The 8,207-nt window shown below is 38.3% G+C and overlaps 1 pseudogene; it reads left to right on the plus strand.

Moving 5' to 3' along the window:
* Positions 1 to 455: 455 nt before the first annotated feature.
* Positions 456 to 7,491, plus strand: LOC121028031 (tubulin polyglutamylase complex subunit 2-like; annotated as a pseudogene).
* The last annotated feature ends 716 nt before the right edge of the window (positions 7,492 to 8,207 follow it).

Genomic DNA, 8,207 nt, shown 5'->3' on the forward strand with positions numbered 1-8,207 from the left:
CCCAGGGTCATGGGATCAAACCCCTTATCAGGCTCTGCGCTGAGCATGGGGCCTGCTTAAGATTCTCTCTCTCTCTCTCTCTCTCTCTCTCTCTCTCTCTTTCTTTCTCTCTCTCCCTCTGCCTCTCTCTCTCTCTCTCAAATAAAATCAAAACAAACAAATCTATCCCAAAGGTATTGTGAGAACAGTACAAAATGGTATAAGCCTGAGGACATTCATTGATGTATTATTCGGAACAACTGAAAACTGGAAACAAACCAGATAACTATCAATAGGGGATTGGTTGAAGAAATTATGGATGAAAAATGAGCAAAATATCTATATATGGGTATCATCTTATCCTCAGAATACATTTAAAAAACAGGGTCTAGAACAATATGAATAAAATATACACATCACAGAGGACATAAGGATATTAAAAATAGTTGCCTATACCAGGAAGGAGGAAACAGAGGATGGGACAGGTATGGAGATATTATATAGTTTTGATCTTATACCATGCAAACACTGCATAATTTAAAACCAAAATTAGGGGCGCCTGGGTGGCGCAGTCGGTTAAGCGTCCGACTTCAGCCAGGTCACGATCTCGCGGTCCGTGAGTTCGAGCCCCGCGTCAGGCTCTGGGCTGATGGCTCAGAGCCTGGAGCCTGTTTCGGATTCTGTGTCTCCCTCTCTCTCTGCCCCTCCCCCGTTCATGCTCTGTCTCTGTCTGTCCCATAAATAAATAAAAACGTTGAAAAAAAAATTAAAAAAAAAAAACAAACCAAAATTAAAAAGAATAGAAAGCATTCCTTCTGCAATTAGAAATAAACTAAAACAATTGAACCCAAATGAATATCAGATGGTGGCATAACTATACAAAGAATATGTAATTGTTTCCGGTGACTTTCAAAGCCAGTATTTTGACTATATGTCTTTTAAAGGCTATGATCTAAGGGTCATATAAATTCTGAAGAAATCTGAAAATGCAGATTAGTAGTCATTAGTAATATTGATACTGTTATTTTGAACCTATCATATATAGAAAATATATTTCTTTAGAAGTCAAGATTTTCAGTGTTAAGAGAAAAAGACAGAAGTATGAAATAAAGAAATTAAGAAAAAGCCTTTAACTTTTAAATTGGAATTACAAATATTAGTATGAATTGAAAGTATATTTTCTCTTTTAAAAAAATAAAAGTGTTTTCCATTTAAAAGTCCTTGAAGCAATGATAATCCAGTGGCAGTAAGTACACCTACCAGGGTTCTGAGGAGAAATCACCAACTCCAGGTCTAGAACTGGAAATATGTAAGATGAATTTAGGCCATCTTATTCCAGATAGCGAGGAAGCTATCAAAGACTAATGAATCAGGGGCACCTCGGTGGCTCAGTTGGTTAAGCATTCAACTTTGGCTCAGGTCATGATCTCACAGTGTGTGGGTTTGAGCCCCACATGGAGCTCTGTGCTGACAGCTCACAGACTAGAGCCTGTGTTGGATTCTGTGAATCCCTCTCTCTCTATTCCTCCCTCACTCACACTCTGTCTCTCTCTCTCCCCAAAATAAAAGAAACATTAAAAACCATTAAAAAAGAAGACTAATGAATCATATCATAAAAACAGGAGGGTAACAACAAGGGCCTTTCAATGATCTAAAATAAGGCAATATGAACATCAAAACAAATAATGACCACAATATATGTAAATATATAAAAATGAATTAATTACACACACATGCACGCCTCCTTGGTCACATTTGGAGACTGCTAGGGCACTCTCCCATTACTTTGAAAACTGGTAAGTTAACAGAAAGAATAAAGTATTTATCCTTTTTTATTTATCATTAAATTTATACCACCGGGAAACTAAATAGTGTATAAAAGTTATTCATAGAAGAATCTCACCTTATACATGCATGAAGATGTTAGAAGATACCTCTAATGAAAGTATGCATCTGGGTAATGATCATCTGTGGATGCCGAAGTCGTGGCTCAAAAGGTTGATGGAGGAATTAGGCTTATGTCTCTGAATCCATGGATAATTTCAGTGGCAACAGACATTCTTTGCTTCTTGATATGATGAAGTAGCTCACACCTCCTCCCCATGAAGAAATCTTGAAGAAAAAAAATTGAACCCAAAGTTAATCAAACCTCTAGATCTATCATTCATGAGGCAATATTGGGGATAAAGGAACAAGTTGGAAGAAACCAGGGGAAGTCAACCAGCCAAATCCATAATGTTGGCCACTCTACAGGAAAAATACCTTACGTTTTCCAACAAACCAATGAAATTTTAAAAGGAGTGAGAGGAGGAGCCAATGCTTTTATAGCTTTTATATGGGATGCAGCATGTCATTAAAAGGTTTTTGGTGGAATAAGACCGTATTTGCGACTACTCTTGGTGGTTTTTGAGAATGATCAGAGCAAAAGGGTCTTATGTACTCTGAGGATCTTATGTACAGAACCTTTGGGAATTCTGGGGATTCCAAGTGCTACAGGGAAGCTTGATTTGGTATTTGCTGCCTTTACGTCCCCTGCAGCCAAAGCCCTCAGGAGATGGCTCAGCCTACATTCAGCTACAGCTGCAGCTTTCTGTCCAGCTTGGGTAGGAATTTTGAAAACAATTTTCTAATACGCCAAAACCTCTGCCATTTTATTTTAATGAAGTATATAAAGCTGTTGTAGGTCATCCTGCAGTCTAAGTGAAATTCCTTCTCGCCACAGCCTGAAGACAAGTCACTGCTGTGGTTTCACCAGACAGCCTGATTAAAAGGAATGTCTCGTTCTAGGTACAAAAAGACACAAAATAGAACAGGCTGGCTTTAAATAACATAGTCTTTTATTGAAAAAAAAAAAAATTACTCTGGACCGCCACTCATTCCTGCTCTATGCACACACACTGTCACATGTTTAACCATACAAACTGCAGTGGAGCCTTTAAAACTGCCTGGATCACAGCATCTCTAGATATACATGCTATCTCTGCCAACAGTCTCGTAGACATTTAGCTAATGATGTAACTCCGTAATGTTCTTTGGAGTATCTGTTCCTGTATTGTAATAGTGGCTCCAGTAAAATATGGGTCTTGTGATAAAAATAAGGAAAGGTGGAAAAGTGGAGTTTGTAGTTTTAAGAGATTCTTCGTCTAGGTATTTTAAGCCTAGAATGAAGGCAAGCAAATGTGGGCATTGGAACCATCCAAAATTATTTTGTCTTCACTCAGTATTCAGTTGGTAACCAAGTATATCTGTTCAAGTCTATTCTAGTGCTGCTTATCTTATTCCAGGAAAACTAAAACATTTTCCCAAATTTCCTCCCTGCCTATCTGCTCCCTATCCAATCATCCACACTGATGCCAGGGTAATCTTTTTGAAAAAAAAATCTTATCAAGATTTACTCCTCTTAAACTCTTCAGATGTTTGCTGTTGAATCTTCATGTTAACTGCCCAAGCCCCTAGTGTGTCATTTAAGGCTTCTTAAAAGTGGGCCATGACATTCCTCTCCAGATGTATCTCCCCCATTCCAACATCACCAGTAAGCTACAATTCAGTTGCACTAAATCATGTTCAGTTTCCAAAGAATGTGATACTGCTTTGGCTTTTTTGGTAATGTAATTAACGAATTTTGCACATGAGAACCATCCAGGGAGCCAGTTATATGGCAGGCTCCTATGCCCAATGACTGGGGGTTTTGATTTAGTGGGTTTGAGTTAGCAAAGATGTACATGACAGACAACGACTCCAGATGATTAGAAGGTATACTTGTGCCACACTTTGAGGAACACTATTAATCATTTGTCCTGTGGCTTCGCTATATCTAATACAACTTCCTAGTTGCACTAAGATAGCATTTAGTTATTTTCCTAGGATTTTTGTTGTTAGGGTGTTCAAGTTTTTCATGCAAAACTAATAGGTTATATTTTGATTTTGAAATATGTTATTATATTCACTGTATACTATATAGAAAATTAAAAGTATCTATAAAGATAAGAATAAAAATAGTCCAAAATTTCATCACTAATTAACAACCACTCTTCAGTTCCCTTGAAGGGGAAGTAACTTAGTCAAGAGGTATGAACATGTTAATGCTCTCAGTATATGCTGACAAATTACATTACAAAGTTCTATCAGTTTATCTCCATCTAAGAATCTAAGAATGTATGCAAATGCCCAACACACTGGGTTTTAAACGAGCAGAAAAATAAATTCACTTCTTTGTCATAATAAAATTATATCTCATCATTATTTTAATTGGTATTTCCAGGATTATTCCTAAGGTTGAACCTTTACAAATTTTATACATTTTCTTTCATTAAAGGTTAATACTTCCTTTAAACTCAGCTCAAAATTTTTAACATAAAAATAGAGCTTAAATTTTACAATTTAATTTTAATCATGAAAGGTTTCAACTGTACAGAAAATTACAGAAAACTAGTATAATTGACCCAGTTTAGAAAAGATGTCAGATTTGTTTCAGGAGCTGTTTCTATTTTAATGGAGCTCAAGATTCAAAATGCACCTCATCCTATTTTCCTCTCTCATGAGAAGTAACTGCTCTCCTGGTATTGGAGTGTATACATTCTCTGCATATTTCTTTTTAATTTTTTTAATGTTTATTTTTTGAGAGACAGAGCACGAGTGGGGGAGGGGCAGAGAGAGGGAGACACAGAATCTGAAGCAGGTTCCAGGCTCTGAGCTGTCAGCACAGAGCCCAACGCTGGGCTCAAACTCATGAACCACGAGATCATGACCAGAGCCAAAGTCAGATACTTAACCACCTGAGCCATTAAGGTGCCACAATTCTCTGCATATTTTAATGCTTGTATTATAAATATAATAACTCATGGCAACATGAAGTATTGTTCTATGTGCTTTAAAATACTCATATGATGTCACACCATATATATCCATTGTCATCATGCATTTTTACTATTGTTTTGGATATACCCTCTAAATCCATTTTGTTTTATGAAGATCTGCTTCATTTATTTTTACTACTCTATAGTATTCCATTACATAAATACAGCACGGTGTGCTCATTTCCCTGTTGATGGATATTTACTTTATTCCCAAATTTTGGTTATTATAAACAACAATGAATATTTATATACATATCTCATTACACACATATATGTGCATAAAAGTGAAATTGTCAAAGACAAGTTCATTCAACCTACTAGATTTTGCCAAATTGCCCTCCAAATACTTGTAGCCAGCAATGTATACAAATTTATATTTCTTCAAGTTTTTTGCAACATCGTGCATCAATGATGTCTTTATTGACATTCATATAAGTGAGAAGTTATACCTCATTACTGTTTTCATTTTTATTTTCTGATTAGTAATGGGATTGAAAATTATTTTTTCACATTTTATTGGCTATTCTTCTATAAATTGCCTCTTTATACTCTTTTCCCATTTTTCCATTTGACTTTGTGTCTTATAATTAACATATTTTTTATGCATTCTGAGTAAGAATTCCTTGTTAGTTATATAATATAGAGATACCTTCTTCCAATTTGTGTAAACAGTGATGTTGTTTTATTTTCCCTTTGCCTGTTGGATTATGATGTTACATTATTGCATAAAATGTCAGAAATCTGGGTTAATTTAGCACTTTCTCAACTTTTAAATTGATTATGTAGCCTCATTACAAGAAAGCAGGAAGTATGATGTTTGTGCCAAAGCCCAGATCATGTGCTACTTCCTTAGTAAAACAGTAACATTTGAACGAAGAGATAAGAAAGGTTTTATGTATTATAAGAAGTATATTGCATATAAAAAGAAATATTGGAAGAAATATTGTCTAGGAATTTCCCCAAACTAATTAAAGACATGACTATACATTCAAGAAGCTCTGTGTACCCCACATAGAAAATAAAACAAAACAAACAAAACCAACTAAGCACATCACAGTCCAACATCTGAATGCTAAAAACAAACTGACAATCTTCATATACCTAGAAAAACAGAGATAATACCCCCAAATGAGCATCAAAAAGGCTGATGATTGACATTTCCACAGAAATTATGGAAGTCAGAAAATGACAGATTAACATTTTAAAGTGCTAAAGAAAAACAAACAAACCCTGCAAACCAATATTCTATATCCAGCAAAAAATCCTTCAGAATCGAAGGATAAGTAAAGATGTTTACAGTTAAACACAGCTGAGAGGATTTGCTGCCAGCAGATTTGCACTACAAGTAACATTATTGGGAATTCTGAAGGAAAATGATTCCAGATGGAAGCACATAACTGCAAAATGGAATGGGAACACTAGAAGATGTAAACATCAAAAACTATAAATGAGCCCATCTCTGCTGCTGCTCTCACAGTGCGGAGCTGGGACACATAGCTGTGTTGGAGACACCGCCCTCAGGCCGCAGGAAGCCACACCTGGAGAAGCTGCTGTGGGGGATCACTTGAAGCCTAGAGTCACCCCCAGGTGTGACAGAAAGTCACCTGCTGAACATCATATGGGTTTCTCCATGGGAACAAAATAACAACTGCATGCTGAGGATGTGAAGAAATTTTTTCCTGATGACCAGTGGCTGCCACATGACATGAGTGTGAAGCTGGACGAGCACACCATTCCAGTGGGCAGCATGGCACCTAACAGCATCTCCAAGCCAACTTGACTCAACCAGTCTTCCATGCATTCACTCCCTAATGCACCACCTCGGCAGGCCTGGAGGATTGATGCACTTGAAGCCAGTGAGAATGTCCAGAGAAGCCTCACTTTGATTCTTACAGTGTGATATTGAGTTGGATCCTTGCAATGGGAAGGGAAGGTTTGCCTTGCCTACAAAAGAGGGAAGCCAGCAATAGCACAAGATGCTGAAATTTGGCTACTAGATAGAGAGTTATACAGGCATTTTCTTTTTTCCTTTAATTTTTTTTTAATGTGTATTATTGAGAGAGAGAGAGAGAGAGAGAGAGAGTTGGGGAGGGGCAGAGCGTGAGAGGGAGACACAGAACTGAAACAGTCTCTAGGCTCCAAGCTGTAGCCCAACGAGGGGCTTGAACCCAAGAAGTGCTGGATCATGACCTGAACCAGAGGTGGATGCCCAACTGACTGAGCCACCCAGGCACCCCTATACTCGCATTTTCTCACAGATACCTTTACCGCTTACTATGTCCTGCTCCTCATGTATCTGGGCCTGCCACAGTGGCAGTATGACTTCACCAACTATGGCATCCCACAAGTCAAGCAATGGTTCAACATTTATAAACCCATCACCTACAACACAAACCAGCTCACAGAAGAAACCAACTCCTTCATGAACAAGCTGGATCACAGCAAAGTGTTCAAGAGCAAGAACAAGACCTTAATCCCCCAAAAGAAAGAGCCCAACGAGCCTGCAGGTGGCCAGAAAGGGCCCTCAGTTCCTTCCTTCACCTCTAAATTCTCTTGTAGCCCTGGAAACCCTGTTGGAAATGAGCATCCCCACCTCCCTGCCAGTTCCACAGCGATGATTTCCATGCACAGACGGCCCAAGCCTCTTCCCATCTGAGTGAGCCAAATCCTAGGCCTTTGACTCCTGTCAGCATTAGCCAAGAGTTCAAGGGCATACTCAGGTCTCCCCCAGAGTCCTTTCCTTACCCTCAGCTTTGGAGAGCTGTGGAGTTTCAGAACTTGTTTAAGTAGCTAAACAAATCTGTAAAGAGCTTTCCTTTCTCTCCACTCCCAACCCTCTACACTTTTCAGCAGTGATTAGAGAAGGGCTCCAGAGAAACCATTGGTTTTGACCCATGAAGCATTAGAATGGTGCTGCTCTGTTGGTAACTGTTAGCCACATGTGACTGTTTATATTAAAAATTCAGTTCCTCAATTACATTAGTTATGTTGTGAGTATTCATGTGGCTAGTATTATCATCACAGAAAATTCTCTTGGGCAGCACTGCATCAGAATATTTTCATGCTGCCCTTTCCCAGATTAGTTTATTTTTGTTAGAGAATGTGGATATCTCAATTTGATGGGTATCATGTTCCATTAAAATTCTTAAAATTTTTATTTTATGTTTATTTATTTTTGAGAGACAAACAGAGACAGAACATGAGTGGGGAGGGGCAGAGAGAGAAGGGAGACACAGAACTGGAAGCAGGCTCCAGGCTCTGAGCTTTCAGCACAGAGCCAGACACGGGGCTGGAACCCATGAACTGTGTGATCATGGCCTGAGCTGAAGTCCAACGTCAACCGAGTGAGCCACCCAGGCACCCCCCTGTTAA

Source organism: Herpailurus yagouaroundi, unplaced genomic scaffold (assembly GCF_014898765.1).
Source record: "Herpailurus yagouaroundi ecotype Mexico unplaced genomic scaffold, PumYag 100, whole genome shotgun sequence".
Classification (NCBI taxonomy): domain Eukaryota; kingdom Metazoa; phylum Chordata; class Mammalia; order Carnivora; family Felidae; genus Herpailurus; species Herpailurus yagouaroundi.